The 17674-nt window shown below is 40.8% G+C and overlaps 1 protein-coding gene across 1 annotated transcript in view; it reads left to right on the plus strand.

Moving 5' to 3' along the window:
• The window catches only part of LOC126470173 (uncharacterized), a 271424-nt gene that overhangs the window by 151134 nt on the left and 102616 nt on the right, over positions 1–17674 (plus strand). Inside the window, exon 3 of the mRNA XM_050097819.1 lies at positions 815–922. The gene's annotated coding sequence lies outside the window, so the exon portion shown is untranslated. The remainder of the gene's footprint in view (positions 1–814; positions 923–17674) is intronic.

Here is a 17674-nt window from a genome sequence, read left to right on the forward strand (position 1 = left end):
AGTGTACTGTAGCATAAAATATATACTTTTAAAATGAATTTGTGAACAAAATTCTCTCTCACACAAAACTGAAATAGTGTGCACTTTTCTAACAGGTACTGATTTAGGCAATAACTAATTGTTTGTTGTCCTAGGTAAAGTAATTTACATGGTAACTTCTCTATGAATGAAGCGAATGGGAAGTCCAAAATGCAGAATTAATTCCTATCCTGGAAACAACACAGAGTCAATGCATTACCAGATAACATTTTGGTACACACACTTAAGCATCGCAATTCTGAGCGTACCTTCACTCGTAGGCCTACACATTTGTCTCCGTCTACTTTAACCTGCTCCTCAGACCGATGAGCTACCAAAGATGCCCACTGCAGAATTCTGTTCAAACCAGGTCTTAGGGTGGCAAGCGTGTTGCCCTGCCCCCACGCCCTCCCGTGTGCTGTGATTTTGGTGCTGGATTTTATATCTTGTTTAGAGTTTGAACCAATTCAGCCAACTGTGAGTCGTACCATGTATTATCTATTAATGTTCTTCAGTAACCACTCTGTAAAAAACCGGTTTGTTTAATATAAATGGTGTATCCTGTTTAAAAGTGATAATACACATCAGCCTTTATTTGACTCAGCATTTCATGCTTTTGTCCAGAGACTCTGAGTTTTTCATGAGTCAAAATTCAATTCAAGCTGAAACTAAAGTCTCAGTTCAAAGTAGTGTATATTTTTGAATATGGGGAAAATTATTTTATGTAAAACCGTTAACCTATTATTTGCAAACAGAAAACACAATTTTAATAATACTTTGTTCTCTTATGTTGCAGGCTCTGCGTGTACATGATGACACTTTGCAATTTAGGAGTTCCTAACCCCCACATCCTCTCTGTAAAATTATGGACCTATAGACATCACGCAGCTATGAGAACTTAGAGGTGAGCTATTTATGCAAGAAATACGTAAGTTTATTTAATCTATAATCAGGATATATACAGATACAAGTATATGAAAATTGTCTTCCTCCATTGTCTTTATCATCATCATCATCATCTTCTTCTTCTTCTTCTTCTTCTTCTTCTTCTTCTTCTTCTTCTCTGTTTTAAAGATTTGTCAAAGGGTATGGCTCCTCAGGTACATCAGGAATAAAGCAGTTTCACTATATGGCCTGTAATTTTTGAGACATTTGTGCGGAGAAAACAGTTTTATATGGAACTGCCAAAAATTGCACTTTTTTGTTATCAGATTATTGAATTACAAACAAAGAAGTTGATGACTTTCATTAAGAATGTCATATGAGGACTAGCTTCAAATGGAAGGTTTCAGCAAGTTTCCTATTTGTTGTTTCAAGGGAATTGTCAGATCTTGTGTCAAGTCTGTGCCATGCCCTTCATCTCCCAAGAAAGCATAAGGTGCACCACTTGGTACCTTTCCTGTCCAGTGGTGGTCAGTGTAGTAACTAGAGTAAAATTTAAAAATAAGTTAAAATTAATAAAATTCCACGAGATCATCTAAGCCAAAGGTAAATCATAACGAGATGATTCACTATCTAATTCATGAAAATTTGTGAGAACATTTAAAAACAAAAAACAAACACACAAAAATTAAGAATACCAAAAATATTTTCTCAGAATTACCCATGCATAAATGGTTTTCTGTCAAGTGTTGACTGAGTGAACCATCTGCTGTTCCCCAACTCGGTCATCCATCTTCCAGAACAGCGGCCCCAGTCAGAGTGTATGATCATGGTTTGCGTCCAGGCTCTTCTCTCTGGGCTTGAGGTTTTCGCTCTTCTGCCTCTTTTTCAGGCCCCTCTATGTATACCCCCTTGGTGTGTGCCACACCCATGCCTTTGGCTCAATCTGGCACAGGGCCCGAAGGACTGAGGCCCTCCGCCGCCGCTTTCTCTCAATACTTGCATGTTTCAAGGCTCTGACGTGGTCTTTACCGACGGTTCGATGGTTGCTGGTAGTGTCGGTTATGCTCTTACTCTGTGGGATCATTATGAACAACGATCATTGCCGGCTGGCTACGGTGTTTCCACTGCCAAGCTGGTCGCCATCTCTTGCGCCCTAGAGCATATCTGCTCCTGCTCAGGTGAGTCCATCGTTATCTGTAGTGATTCCCTGAGCAGTTTACTGAGTTATCGACCAGTGTTTTCCTTGCTCTCGTCTGGTGATGGCTATCCGGGAGTCCATCCATACTCTTGCCCATTACGGCTGCTCCGTCGTTTTTCTGTGGACCCCAGGTCATGTCGGCATCCCGGGTAATGAACGTGTTGACACACTAGCCAAACAGGCTGTCAGTGCATCGGCCCTTGAGATCAGCCTTTTGGATTGTGATCTTCAGTCAGTTTTGTGGCAGAAGGTCCTTGGTACCTGGGGTGATCGATGGCGCACTCTGCCTTCACTCAACAAACGTCAGGCCATCAAGGAGACTGCCGGTGTATGGCGCTGCTCCTTGCGGGTCTCTCGCAAAGACTCTGTTGTACTCTGCCAGCTGCGCATTGGCCACACGTGGATGATGCATGGGTTTTTATTGCGCTGCGAGGACCCACCTCTCTGTCGTTGTGTTTTGGCTTTGACGGTGGTCCACATTTTGTTGGACTGCCCGCTTTCAACTCCACTCAGGCAGATGTTTCGCTGACTGATACGCGTCCTGCACTTTTATCAGATGACGTTGCAATGGCAGATTTAGTTTTGAGTTTTATTTGTGCAGGGGGTTTTTCTCATTTGATCTAAGTGTGTGTCCTTTTTTTGTGTTGAGCCTGGCCTTTATCCTACAGTTTTAGATTGTGGTTTTTAGTGTGTCACCTGGTGGTTGGCTTTTCCTTTTTGTTTTAATGGTTGGCCAACCACTGTCACACTCTGTGTGATTATAATTCCTTATGTCTGTTTTCTTTGTCTGTGTCTTTCTTGTCCTGTGTCATCCATTGTCATCTCCGTTGTTTGTTTCTATTCTTTATGGGTGTTTAAAGTTTGTGGGAAAAGGGACCGATGGCCCTTGTAGTCTGGTCCCTTCAATCCCACAAACCAACCAACCAATTATTCATTTGTTGTCCAGGCTACTGTGCAAGGATTCCATTAGAAGAATAATCAGGCTACATTTCATCCCTCTGATGTCTATTTTGATGACAAAGAGTGTCAGAGTATTAGCATTCATATGGTCAGCAACTGTTCTGTTCGACAAGACAAATACTGAAAACATTAAGAACATTTACTGCTTTAGTGATGATTCACCTGCCCAATATAAGAATTTCAAAAGTTTCATCAATTTATGCCTGCATGAAAAGGATTTTGGCATCGGTGCCAAATGGAATATTTTTTGGAACAAGCCATGGTAAATTGCCTTGTGATGGCATTGGTGGAACAGCAAAAGGATTTGCAGTCTGTGCTAGTGTGCAGAGAGCCTTAGATAACCAAATATTGACTCCATATGATTTATTCAAATTCTGGGATGATAGTATTCCAGGCATAAAGCTTTATACGTACCAAAAGAAGAAATTGAAAAAAAAAAATCCACCCAGATCAAGAAAAAAGGTTTACCATGGGACATACAGTATCTGGAACAAGAGAGAATCAATTAATTGTAATCAGCTCAGAGTAAGCAGAGTTTCCAATGATGCTACAGCATTCACAGTTAACACCTTCGAAGCAGATGAAGAAATTCCAGAAGTCTCAATTCCAAGTTTACAACCAGGACTGTATGTTAATTGTATGGATTGCAGTTTTTGGTGGGTTGGAAACGTGTGAAGTTTCACATGAACACCAAGACGTCCTCATCAGCTTTATGCACCCACACTGTCATGCTCGTTCCTTCCACTGGCCGACTGTTAGAGATACCTGCTAGCTTCCTGAGCAACATATCTTCATGACTTTAGAAGCCCGCCGGCCGGAGTGGCCGAGCGGTTAAAGGCGCTACAGTCTGGAACCGCACGACCGCTGCGGTCGCAGGTTCGAATCCTGCCACGGGCATGGATGTGTGTGATGTCCTTAGGTTAGTTAGGTTTAAGTAGTTCTAAGTTCTAGGGGACTTATGACCGCAGCAGTTGAGTCCCATAGTGCTCAGAGCCATTTGAACCATTTTGAACTTTAGAAGCCCCATCATCATCATCATCATCATCATCATCATCATCATCATCAGGAAGACAATACAGTTATCCACAATCTGTAATTCCCAAAATTGTAGAAGTACTTAATGAAAAATGCAATTGACTCTTTAGTATTTTTGTTCTACAAATATGCTGTGTTTTGTACTCCACTTGCTTTTATGTCATGTGATAAATTAATGTTTGAAACGACTTATACACTCAAATAAAAATAATTAATTATGTGACTTAATGAGCAAAATATTTGACTTTCCAATCTTCTTGACGTGCTAAAATAATAACTTTTGAAACATATTCTTACTCATCAAACTGAAAGATCCATAAATTAAACACTATAGCTTTGAAAGCTAAAAGGATGCTCTATCTACCTTTGGCAAGAAAAAGAGGATTGAAGATGACACAGTTGAGATATTGCCCCCCCCCCCCCCCCCCCCAAAAAAAAAAACCTCAAATTTGCAACTGGAAAATTTTGGCTAACGTTGCAGATGGATATCTTTTCATCTGGGCATCCAGTGCTAATTAAATTTGATTGATATATAGACATCATAAGTAGGAATAGCCATTTGAAGTTTTGGCGTGATTGGCTCACACAAAAAGTAGCAGTGGTCAGCTCTCAGAATAGTGTGACGAATTTTTTAGCCACTTTAGAGGCTTGTATCTATATTTAGGCATGGCTAAATCCCTAATTTTTGCCATGGTATGATTCAGCATAAAAAGTTTTCTATGTGTATTAAAGCAAATGACCAAATGTTTGCTAGAACTGTTAAAAAAGCCTAGCAAATTTGGCACATTTGCACCTTCGTACATGATGTGGAGGTAAGTAGTCTTTCTTCAAACTCCCCTAAGAATTCAACCACTGAGGATACTGAACTGAAATTTGGTATATAACCATCAAAGACCATGTAGAACCTTCACACCAAATTTCATTAGATTTGGAGATGGTCGAGTGGAGACCCCTGGTCCCCTTGATGTGGAATGATCCATGAAGAGGTTGGCACAGGAGAGGAATTCAGGCCACATAAAACAAGCCAGGAGACCGATTACTCATAAATTCTTCTCAGACAAAATAATAAATTGCATTTTGTGTTGATGCTCTTTTAACACCAAACTAAAAGTCTGAAAACAATGTATATGTATTGAAATATGTTATTACTGTCTTGCACACAACTTTCTTTACAACACTGGTAACAAAGATATTGGCCTGTAATTGTTCACATTTTCTTTCTCCTTGTTCATTACATAGTTTTATTAACAAGTATATCAATCTGCCTAGAACTGGTTGCAGTTGAGACAGATTGCATATGTGACTGAGTACAAGAACTAAAGTATGATACAAAGATCATCATAAATCTATTTGATATTTAATAATACTTGTGTGTGTCTCTACCAGTAGCTGATCTAATATTTGGTTCAGTTTCCTTCTTTATTGTGTCTTGTAACAGGAAACAGTTATTAAATATTTATCAGTATTATTTTGAGTCACTGATAGTATTATTGTCCGTGGAAGAAATGTGATATATAGAGCACCCACAACCTATGGTGCTTTTGCTTTAAGTGATCCTGTAATTTTAATATTCTTTAGAGAACTCCCTATTCTCTTGGTATCCATACATATTATAAAGGGAGAATAATACCATCAGTGACTCAAAATAATAGTGATAAATATTTAATAACTATTTTGCGTGCATGTGCGTTTTTGTTTTCTACATCTCCCCCAAACCACTGTACCAATTTCAACCAAACTTGTTACACATATTCCTTACTACCAGGCAACAATCGTTGTGGGGCCAAGCATCACTTACTTGCCATAGTTCAGGACATCTGACTTCATAAAAAAACGAGATGCATGAAAGACTACTGCATCATGCATGACGTTCAAATGTGTTACGTCTGGGCTACTAACTGCATTCACAATTAATTTCGCAGGCTGTATCCACATGCGCCCCTAAATGCACCTACAAAAATATATCATGGTACCACACCTACACCACTGGCCATTAAAATTGCTACACCACGAAGATGACATGCCACAGATGTGAAATTTAACCAACAGGAAGAAGATGCTGTGATATGCAAATGATTAGCTTTTCAGAGCATTCACACAAGGTTGGTGCCAGTGGCGACACCTGCAACGTGCTGACATGAGGAAAGTTTCCAACCGATTTCTCATACATAAACAGCAGTTGACCGGCGTTGCCCGGTGAAACGTTGTTGTGATGCATCATGTAAGGAGGAGAAATGGGTACCATCACATTTCCAACTTTGATAAAGGTCGGATTGTGGCCTATCGCAATTGCGGTTTATTGTATCGCGACATTGCTGCTCGCGTTGGTCGAGATCCAATGACTCTTAGCAGAATATGGAATCGGTGGGTTCAGGAGGGTAATACGGAACGCCATGCTGGGTCCCAACGGATTCGTATCACTAGCAGTCAAGATGACAGGCATCTAATCTGCATGGCTGTAATGGATTTTGCAGCCATGTCTCGATCCCCGAGTCAACAGATGGGGAAGTTTGCAAGACAACAACCATCTGCACGAACAGTTTGACGATGTTTGCAGCAGCATGGACTGTCAGCTTGGAGACCATAGCTGTGGTTACCCTTGACGCTGCATCACAGACAGGAGTGCCTGCAATGGTGTACTCAACAACGAACCTGGGTGCACGAATGGCAAAACGTCATTTTTTCGGATGAATCCAGGTTCTGTTTACAGCATCATGATGGTCGCATCCGTGTTTGGCGACATCTTGGTGAACGCACGTTGGAAGCGTGTATTTGTCATCGCCATACTTCTGTAAAATATCTGGGAGTATGCGTATGAAACGATTTGAAGTGGAATGATCATATAAAATTATTTGTTGGTAAGGCGGGTGCCAGGTTGAGATTCATTGGGAGAGTCCTTACAAAATGTAGTCCATCAACAAAGGAGGTGGCTTACAAAACACTCGTTCGACATATACTTGAGTATTGCTCATCAGTGTGGTGTCGGTACCAGGTCGGGTTGACAGAGGAGATAGAGAAGATCCAAAGAAGAGAGGTGCATTTCATCAAAGGGTTTCTTGGTAAGTGTGATAGCGTTACGGAGATGTTTAGCAAACTCAAGTGACAGACTCTCTGCATTGCGGTGTAGCTTGCTGTCCAGGTTTCGAGAGGATTCGTTTCTGGATGAGGTTTCGAATATATTGCTTCCCCCTGCTCATACTTCCCGAGCTCCTGAGGAGATTACGAATGTAAAATTAGAGAGGTTCGAGCATGCATGGAGGCTTTCCGGCAGTCATTCTTCCTGCAAACCATACGCAACTGGAGCAAGAAAGGGAGGTAATGACAGTGGCACGTAAAGTGCCCTCTGCCACACACCGTAGGGTGGCTTGCGGAGTATAAATGTAGATGTAGACATACTGGCATATCACCCGGCATGATGGTATGGGGTGCCATTGGTTACACATCTCGGTCACCTCTTGTTCGCGTTGACAGCACTTTGAACAGTGGACGTTACATTTCAGATGTGTTACGACCCGTGGCTCTACCCTTCATTCGATCCCTGCAAAACCATACATTTCAGCAGGATAATGCACGACTGCATGTTGCAGGTCCTGTACGGGCCTTTCTGGATACAGAAAATGTTCAACTGCTGCCCTAGCCAACACATTCTCCAGACCTCTTGAAAACGTCTGGTCAGTGGTGGCCGAGCAACTGGCTCGTCACAATATGCCAGTCACTACTCTTGATGAACTGTGGTATCCTGTTGAAGCTGCATGGGCAGCTGTACCTATACACACCATCCAAGCTCTGTTCGACTCAATGCCCAGGCGTACCAAGGCCATTATTACGGCCAGAGGTGGTTGTTCTGGGTACTGATTTCTCAGGATCTATGCACCCAAATTGCATGAAAAAATCACATGTAAGTTCTAGTATAATACATTTGTCCAATGAATACCCGTTTATCATCTCATTTCTTCTTGGTCTAGCAATTTTAATGGCCAGTAGTGTAGTTCAGGAGGTATGATGTCATAAACACTGAGATACATGAAGAATTTTTGTACTACATGTGAAATTTTAATACATTTAATCTGTACTACTAAGACACTTGTACAGTCTAGTCAGCTTATGGAAATCTCTGGCAGCACCTTTGACAGCTTTCAACTGTTAAGTGCAAATGGCTGTAGGTGAAAATGATAGCTGTGTGTAGAGTCATGAAGAGGCTTTGCCATAGACACGTTTACAAAATTGTGTTTTAGACTTTCAAATCAGCTGTGCCCAGTATATAACAATTGTCTGAGATCACATTTTTCAATTTGGATACTGTACTTACACATTTGTAAATGTTTTGTTCCACTATTTTATTTGCCCTTTTCTTTAAAAAGGGAAATGTGTAGGGTAAAGTTCGATATAGTGGGAATTTGTGAAGTTTGGTGTCAGGAATAAATTTAATAATGAGTAAGCAAATGGGAACTTGGATAAGCTACTACAAACAGCATAGTGAATGCATTATTGAAGCCAAGATTGACACGAAGCCCACACTGAACACAGTAGTAAAAGTTTATATGCCAACAAGCTCTGCAGATGAGGAGGAGATTGAGGAAACTTATGATGAGATAAAAGAAAGTATTTTCATAGTTACGGGAGCCAAAAATTTAATAGTCATGGAGGACTAGAATTCAATAGTAGGAAAAGGAAGTGAAGGAAATGTAGTAGGTGAATATGGACTGGAGGAAAGGAATGTAAGAGGAAGCCACCCGGTAGAATCTTGCACAGAGCATAATTTAATCATAGCTAATACTTTGTTTAAGAATCGTGATAAAAGGTTGTGTACGTGGAAGAGGCCTGGAGACACTGTAAGGTTTCACATAGATCATATAATGGTAAGACAGAGGTTTAGGAACCAGGTTTTAAATTGTAAGACATCTCCAGGGACAGATATGAACTCTGACACAATTTATTGGTTATGAACTGCAGATTAAAACTGAAGAAACTGCAAAAAAGTCAGAATTTAAGGAGACGGGACCTGGACAAACTGACAGAACCAGAGATTGTAGAGAGTTTCAGGGAGAGCATTAGGGAACAATCGACAAGAACAGAAGAAACGAATATAGAAGAAGAATGGGTAGCTATGAGAGATGAAATAGTGAAGACAGTAGAGGATCAAGTTGGTAAAAAGATGAGGGCTAGTAGAAATCTTTGGTTAATACAAGAGATATTGAATTTAATCGATGCAAGGAGAAAATATAAGAATGCAATAAATGAAGCAGGCAAAAGGGAATACAAAACGTCTAAAAAAATGACATTGTCAGGAAGTGCAAATGGTTAAGCAGGAATGGCTAGATGACAAATGTAAGGATGTAGTAGCATATATCACTAGGGTGAGATAGATACTGCCTATAGGAAAATTAAAGAGACCTTCATAGGAAAGAGACCCACCTGTATGAATATCAAGAGCTCAGATGGAAAACCATTACTAAGCAAAGAATGGAAAGCATAAAGGTGGAAGGAATATATAGAGGGTCTATACAAGGGAGATGCAATTGAGGGCTATATTGCGGAAATGGAAGAGGACATAGAGGAAGATGAGAAGGGAGATAAGATACTGCGTGAAGAATTTGACAAAGTACTGAAAGACGTAAGTCGAAACAAGGCCCCGGGAGTAGACAACATTCCATTAGAACAACTGATAGCCTTGGGAGAGCAAGCCATGACAAAACTCTACCATCTGGTGAGCAAGATGTATGAGACAGGTGAAATATCCTCGGACTTCAAGAAGCATATAGTAATCCCAGTTACAAAGAAAGCAAGTGCTGACAGGTGTGAAAATTACCGAACTATCAGTTTAATAATTCAAGACTGCAAAATACTAACACAAATTCTTTACAGACAAATGGAAAAACCGGTAGAAGCCGACCTCGGGTAAGATCAGTTTGGATTCTGTAGGAATGTTGGAACATGTGAGGCAATACTGACCCTACGACTTATCTTAGAAAATCGATTAAGGAAATGCAAACCTACATTTCTAGCATTTGCAGACTTAGAGAAAGCTTTTGACAATGTTGACTGGAATACTCTCCTTCAAATTCTGAAGCTGGCAGCGGTCAAATACAGGGAGCGAAAGGCTATTTACAGTTTGTACAGAAACCAGATGACAGTTATAAGAGTCGAGGGGCGTGAAAGGGAAGCAGTGGTTGGGAAGGGAGCGAGACAGGGTTGTAGCCTCTCCCTGATGCTATTCAATCTGTATATTGAGCAAGCAGTAAAGGAAACAAAAGAAAATTTGGAGTAGGAATTAAAGTCCAGGAAGAAGAAATAAAAACTTTGAGGTTGGCCAGTGACATTGCAATTTTGACAGACACAGCAAAGGACTTGGAAGAGCAGTTGAATGGAATGGACAGTATCTTGAAAACAAGTTATAAGATGAACATCAACAAAAGCAAAATGAAGATAATGGAATTTAGTCGAATTAAATCAGGTGATGTTGAGTGAATTACAGTAGGAAATGATGCACTTAAAGTAGTGAATGAGTTTTGCTATTTGGGAAGCAAAATAAGTGATTATGGTTGAAGTAGGAAGGATATAATATGCAGACTGGCAATGGCAAGAAAAACATTTCTGAAGAATAGAAATTTGTTAACATTAAGTATAGATTTAAGTGTCAGGAATTCCTTTCTGAACGCATTTGTATGGAGTGTAGCCATCTATGGAAGTGAAATATAGACCATAAATAGTTTATACAAGAAGAGAATAGAAGCTTTTGAAAAGTGGTGCTACAGAAGAATGCTGAAGATTAGATGGGTAGATCACATAACTAATGAGGAGGTACTGAATAGAAATTGGGAGAAGAGAAATTTGTGGTACAGCCTGACCAAACGAAGGGATTGGTTGGTAGGACACATTCTGAGACATAAAGGGATCACCAATTTAGTACTGGAGGAAAGTGTGTGCGGTAAAAATTGTAGAGGGAGACCAAGAGTTGAATACAATAAAAATGGCTCTGAGCACTATGGGACTTAACATCTATGGTCATCAGTCCTCTAGAACTTAGAACTACTTAAACCTAACTAACTTAAGGACATCACACAACTCCCAGTCATCACGAGGCAGAGAAAATCCCTGACCCCGCTGGGAATCGAACCCGCGAACCCGGGCGTGGGAAGCGAGAACGCTACTGCACGACCACGAGCTGCGGACGTTGAATACAGTAATCAGATTCAGAGGAATGTAGGTTGCAGTAGTTACTCGGGGATGAAGAGGCTTGCACAGGATGCAGTAGCATGGAGAGCTGCATCAAACCAGTCTTTGGACTGAAGACCACTACAACAACAAAAACTACTACTACTACTACTACTACTACTACTACTACTACTACTACTACTTCACTACAAACACAATTTTCTGTTTTCATTTATTATAGAAAATTGACCAAATGAATACCTGGACAATGTCAGGTTTCTCAGCAAGTTATGCATATTTTAACTCTTTATGGTATTATGTACAGTAGAATTCGGTAACAGGGTTGTGACAGTCCTTTGTGTATTGATACAGCTCCATTTCCTCCTCCATGGTATTGTAATGCTAACAGGTAACCTGTGTAGTTTGCTTATTACTACAACTTCTCTGCTTGCAGCTTCAGGTTCCCTTACATTCCAGGCCCAGCATATCTCAATAGTGTGAATTGTCATTATTTCATGTCATTGTGTCCTTGTTGATTTCATTTCATATTATAGAAGTCATTCCAGTTGTCTGCATTGTAGACATATTGCCAGCAGTGCCCTTTGAGATGGTCTATAGCTCTACCTTAATTCCCCATACAAAATTAAATTGCTGTCTTTCTTAAGGATTGAGCAGCACAGCATGAAGTTGCAGAGGAAAATCCTATATTCTGAACTAGAGTATCTGTAGACGACTATAATTAAAATGTTTTTCTTGAAAATTCTAACACTCTTGTGAAACATCTCATGAATTACACGCCTCCAACACTCCTTTATCTCACGAGTCCTCTCACATGTAATATCAACATCATAACTGCTGAAAGAGCAAGTCTTTGCAATCTTAGAATTTATGCCAGCTAACTATTTTCTCCTTGTGTATTGGCGTCATTATACCTTTTAGGACTTGGTTTATGAACAGATTTACACCACACTGTGACTATTTGTATGATGCCCTTATGAACTGCTTGGAACAATTGTCCTGTCCTATCAGAATTCTAAGCCCTTCAGTTGGTTCAGATGTGTATATGTTTTATATACAATGTACGTCCACGGTGAAGACGTGGTGTCTTCATTCCTCTATAGCCTTTATGCTTTGTTCCACTACTTCATTTGCTACTGTAATGTCAAAAATGCAAATTCATTCAGTTCTGATCTTCTCCTTCTAATGCACCTGTAAAAAGAAGTATTCACATGAAAATTACTAAACATTATGAGCTGTCACCTTCTCCTCATCAGTGTGTATGTTACCCGCATCTTCAACAGTAATTTGGACATTGCATCTTGATCAGTAAGCTGGCTCTGTTCAAATATGTTGAATATCTTGTGGTTGGCTTCCCCTCACACCTGTTTAATAAACCACAACCCATACCCTCTCAACTCCTACATTATAGAGATGTTTCCTTTACCTTAATATGTCCTTTACCAGATCTTTGGCTACTACTCATTACGTTAAATTGTGAAGAATACCCTCATACAAATACTTTCTTCACTCCCCACAGTAGTATTTTGCTGTGTACTTAATCTAAAGGTGTACAACTTTGCTTCTGCTGTTTGCCGATGGGTGGCGACAACGGTAAATAGCGGTTGAAAGAAACAGATTGCAGATGTCAGGCAGTTAGCTTGGACCTTGGTCAATATAACCTCATTCAAACATTAGTCAATTTGTGTCTGCATCATAAAATTGTTCTTGATTGAAAATGTCAGTTTACAAGCCTAATTCTCGTCATTTGCGGGAGGTGTTACCGTTTTGTTTCAGTATGAAGAAAACAGCAGCTGAGTCTCATCGAATGCTCTCAAGTACATATGGTAAGGACGCTATTAGTGAAATAATATGCTGTGAGTGGTTTCAATGCTTCAAGAATGGTGATTTTAACGTCGTAGACCGGCATAGTGATGAAAGAGAGAATGTTTTCGAAGATGCAGAATTGGAAACATTGCTGAGTGAAGACTTGCATCAAACTCAAGAAGAATTGGCATAATTAGTAGGAGTGACACAGCAAGCCATTTCAAAACGTCTCAAGGCTATGGGCATGATTCAGAAAGAAGTAAGTTGTGTCCCATGTGAGCTGAAACCGAGAGACGTTGAACGGCGTTTGTGAACAGTTGCTTCAGAGGCAAAAATGGAAGGGATTTCTGCATTGCATTGTGACCGGGGACGAAAAAGTGTTCATTACGATAACCCTAAACGCAAAAAATCATCGGGATAATCTGGCCATGCTTCCACATCGACGGCCAAACCGAATATACACGGCTCCGAGATCATGCTCTAAATTTGGTGGAACCAGCTCGGCATTGTGTACTATGAGGTGTTAAAACCAAGTGAAACAATCACAGGTGCTCATTATCAAACTCAATTAATGTGTTTGAGCAGAGCATTAAAAAAACACCGCAATACAATGAGAGGCACGATAAATTGATTTTGCAGCACGACAACGCTCGATCCCATGCTGCAAAAGAGGTCAAAACGTACTAGGAAACATAAAATGGGAAGGCCTATCCCACCCGTTGTATTCTCCAGACATTGCTCCCTCCGACTATCACCTGTTTAGATCAGTGGCACAAGGCCTGTCTGACCAACACATCCAATCTCATGAAGAAGTCACAAATTGGATTGATTCGTGGATCACTTCAAAATATGAACAATTTTTTCGACATGCAATCCATACACTGCTCGCAAGATGGGAGAAAGTAGTGGCCAGCGATGAAAAATACTTTGAATGGTACATGTGTAACCAATTTGTTTCATTAAAGCCTCAAATGTTGGGGGAAAATTGCAGAAGCAAAGTTGTACACCTTGTACGTAATATTTTAGCCCATCCGTATACTACTCTTGGTCCTAAGACAACACTTTATATCCCTTTGAATGAGCATATTACATGCAACTAATACCACTTAATTCAGACATTATAGCCATTGCAAAAGCCATCATATCTAGAGCAACTAATCAAAGCAGCCAGATTGTTTATCTGCACAGCATGTCATTGTCACTGGAGAGAAATCTTCTGATGTAAAAGTAACATTGGATGTATCCTGAGGGAATGTTATAGGGCCATTATTTTTTAAGATACGTATAGAAGATCTAGCGGATAATGTCAGAAGTTCATGAAGCTTTTGGCATATGACACTGTTGTATACATAGAAGTGACAAAGCTAGAAAACTGTAGTGAAATGCAGGAAGACTTGCAGAAGGTGGACACTTAGTGCAGAGATTTTCAGTTGACCCTCAACATAAACAGGAAAAAAGACCAATTATTGGATAATTGCATATCAGTCACTGGAAATAGTTACACCCTTTAAATATTTGGGGATATAAATATGTAGCAAGTTTCAGTGGGATGACAATGTAAAGCTAATCACTGGCAAGTTGATACACCAGACATAGAAACACTGGAAAACTCCTCAGGAAGTGTAGAATACTCACAAGCATGGTAGCTTACAAAACAGCACATCCGCCAGGGAACCATACCAAATAGCATTGATAGAGGCCAAAGAAAAATAGTTTTCATTTGTTACAGGTTGAGTTAGTAAGCACAAAAGCTTCGGAGAAGTGTTGGCTAGTAGCAAACTCTGCAAGAATGATGGTGTGCATCACTGTGTGGGTTACTGTTAAAATTCTAAGAGCATACTTTGGCTAGAACAATAAACCAATAAATTACTGCCTCTTACGTATATTTCATAAAAAAACCATGAAGGTAAAATGATAGTGATTCGAGCTCACAGAGAGGCTTCCCAATAATTGTTCTTCCTGTGGGTCGTTCACAACTGGAACAGGAAAGGGGGCAAGTGACACTAGTACATTAAGCACCCTCTGCAACACACCATAAGGTTGTTTGCCATGTCCAGATGTCAGTTTATTTTGTTGTACTCACAGAGCAATACACGTTAAGTGATCTAGTTTGCCCTCTTCCTCCTCCTCAACCTCATCCTCAACCTCCACCTCCACCTCCAGCACCAGTTGCTCAGAAGTGCTAAAATGGTAATCGTTCCTCTTGCACATTTTACAGACGACCAACAACCACTTGTAGCTTAATTCGTATCTGTCCTCCAATTTTCTCTGTTCTCTGACCACTTCCTGTATGCCATATTTTCTTCGTGCCACAGTTTTAATTTTTGTCATTCCTATTATCTTTTTCCTTTATATTTTCATAGTAATATTTTTTTCACCACGGTCTCTGCTGTCGACACATCTTCGCAGGTACCGCGTGCGGTTGGGCCACCCTCTCCCCAAGGGGAGTGGCGGGTTCAATGACATTCGCGTCGCACGAGGTGGAGGGTCAATGTGGAGGCTGGCTGTGTGACATTGCCTGCTCTGCCTGTTGGTGCTCCTTCAGCAAGGTCCGCACAGGCACACCTGGGCGGTGGGGGTTTATTACTGATTGGGAGCTCCAATGTTAGGCAGGTGATGGAGCCCCTTAGGGAAATAGCAGAAAGGTCAGGAAAGAAGGCCAGTGTTCACTCTGTCTGCTTGCCAGAGGGTCTCATCTGAGATGTGGAGGAGGCTCTGCCGGCAGCGATAGAGAGCACTGGGTGCACTTGACTGTAAATTATTGCTCATGTCGGCACCAATGACTCCTGCCGTCTGGGTTCAGAGGTCATCCTTAGTTCATACAGGCGGTTGGCAGAGTTTGTGAAGGCGGAAAGCCTCGCTCACGGGGTGGAATCTGAACAAAATATTTGTAGTATCATTCCCAGAACTGATTGCGGTCCTCTGGTTTGGGGCCGAGTGGAAGGCTTAAACCAGAGGCTCAGACGATTCTGCAGAGATCTGGGGTGCAAATTTCTCGACCTCCGCTATCGGGTGGAGAAATTCCGGGTCCCCCTGAATAGGTCAGGCGTGCACTACACGCAGGAAGTGGCTACAAGGGTAGCAGAGTACGTGTGGAGTACACCTGTGGGATTTTTAGGTTAGAGAATTCCCTCCCTAGGCCAGACAAGACTACTCCTGAGATGCGACAAGGTAGCAGTAGGCAAAACACAACAGGGAATAACAATATTAATGTGGTAATAGTAAACTACAGGAGTGTCTATAGAAAGGTCCCAGAACTGCTCTCATTAATAAACAGTCACAATGCCCACATAGTACTAGGGACGGAAAGTTGGCTGAAGCCAGATGTAAACAGTAATGAAATTCTAAACTCAGATTGGAATGTATACCGCAGAGACAGGCTGGCCAGTGAAGGGGGAGGCGTGTTTATAGTAATAAAAAGTGCAATAGTATCGCAGGAAATTGACGGAGATCTGAAATGTGAAATAATTTGGATGAAGGTCACGGTTAAAGCAGTCTCAAACATGGTAACTGGATGACTCTATAGGCCCCCTGGCTCAGCAGCTGTTGTGGCAGAACACCTGAAGGAAAATTTGGAAAATATTTAGAGTAGATTTCCCGACCCTGTTATAGTTTTGGGTGGAGATTCTTATTTACCAGAAATAGACTGGGAGAATCAAACGTTTATAACGGGTGGCAGGGACAAAGAATCTAGTGAAATTTTTTTAAATGCATTATCTGAAAACTACCTTAAGCAATTAAGCAGAGAACCAACTCGCGGCGATAACATATTAGACCTTCTGGTAACAAACAGACCCAAACCATTTGAAACAGTTAACACATAACAGGGAATCAGCGATCATAAAGCGGTTACAGCATCAGTGATTTCAGCCATAAATAGAAATATTAAAAAATGTAGAAAGATTTTTCTGTTTAGCAAAAGTGGCAAAAAGCAGATTTCAGAGTACTTGACAGCTCAACACAAAAGTTTTACCTCAAGTACAGGTAGTGTTGAGGATCAGTGGACAAAGTTCAAAACCATCGTACAATATGCATTAGATGAGTATGTGCCAACCAAGATCATGAGAGATGGAAAAGAGCCACAGTGGTAGAACAACCGAGTTAGAAAACTGCTGCAGAAGCAAAGGGAACGTCACAGCAAACATAAACATAGCCAAAGCCTTGCAGACAAACAAAAATTACACAAAGCGAAATGTAGTGTGAAGGAGGGCTATGCAAGAGGTGTTCAACGAATTCGAAAGTGAAGTTCTATGTACTGACTTGGCAGAAAATCCTAAGAAATTTTGGTCTTATGTCAAAGTGGTAGGTGGATCAAAACAAAATGTCCAGACACTCTGTGACCAAAATGGTACTGAAACAGAGGATGACAGACTAAAGGCCAAAATACTAAATGTCTTTTTCCAAAACTGTTTCACAGAGGAAGACTGCACTGTACTTCCTTCTCTAGATTGTTGCACAGATGACAAAATGGTAGATATCGAAATAGATGACAGAGGGATAGAAAAACGATTAAAATTGTGAAGAAAAGCCGCTGGATCTGATGGGATACCAGTTCCATTTTACACAGAGTACTTGCCCCTCTTCTTGCAGCGGTGTACC

Source organism: Schistocerca serialis, chromosome 3, assembly GCF_023864345.2.
Source record: "Schistocerca serialis cubense isolate TAMUIC-IGC-003099 chromosome 3, iqSchSeri2.2, whole genome shotgun sequence".
NCBI classification, from domain to species: domain Eukaryota; kingdom Metazoa; phylum Arthropoda; class Insecta; order Orthoptera; family Acrididae; genus Schistocerca; species Schistocerca serialis.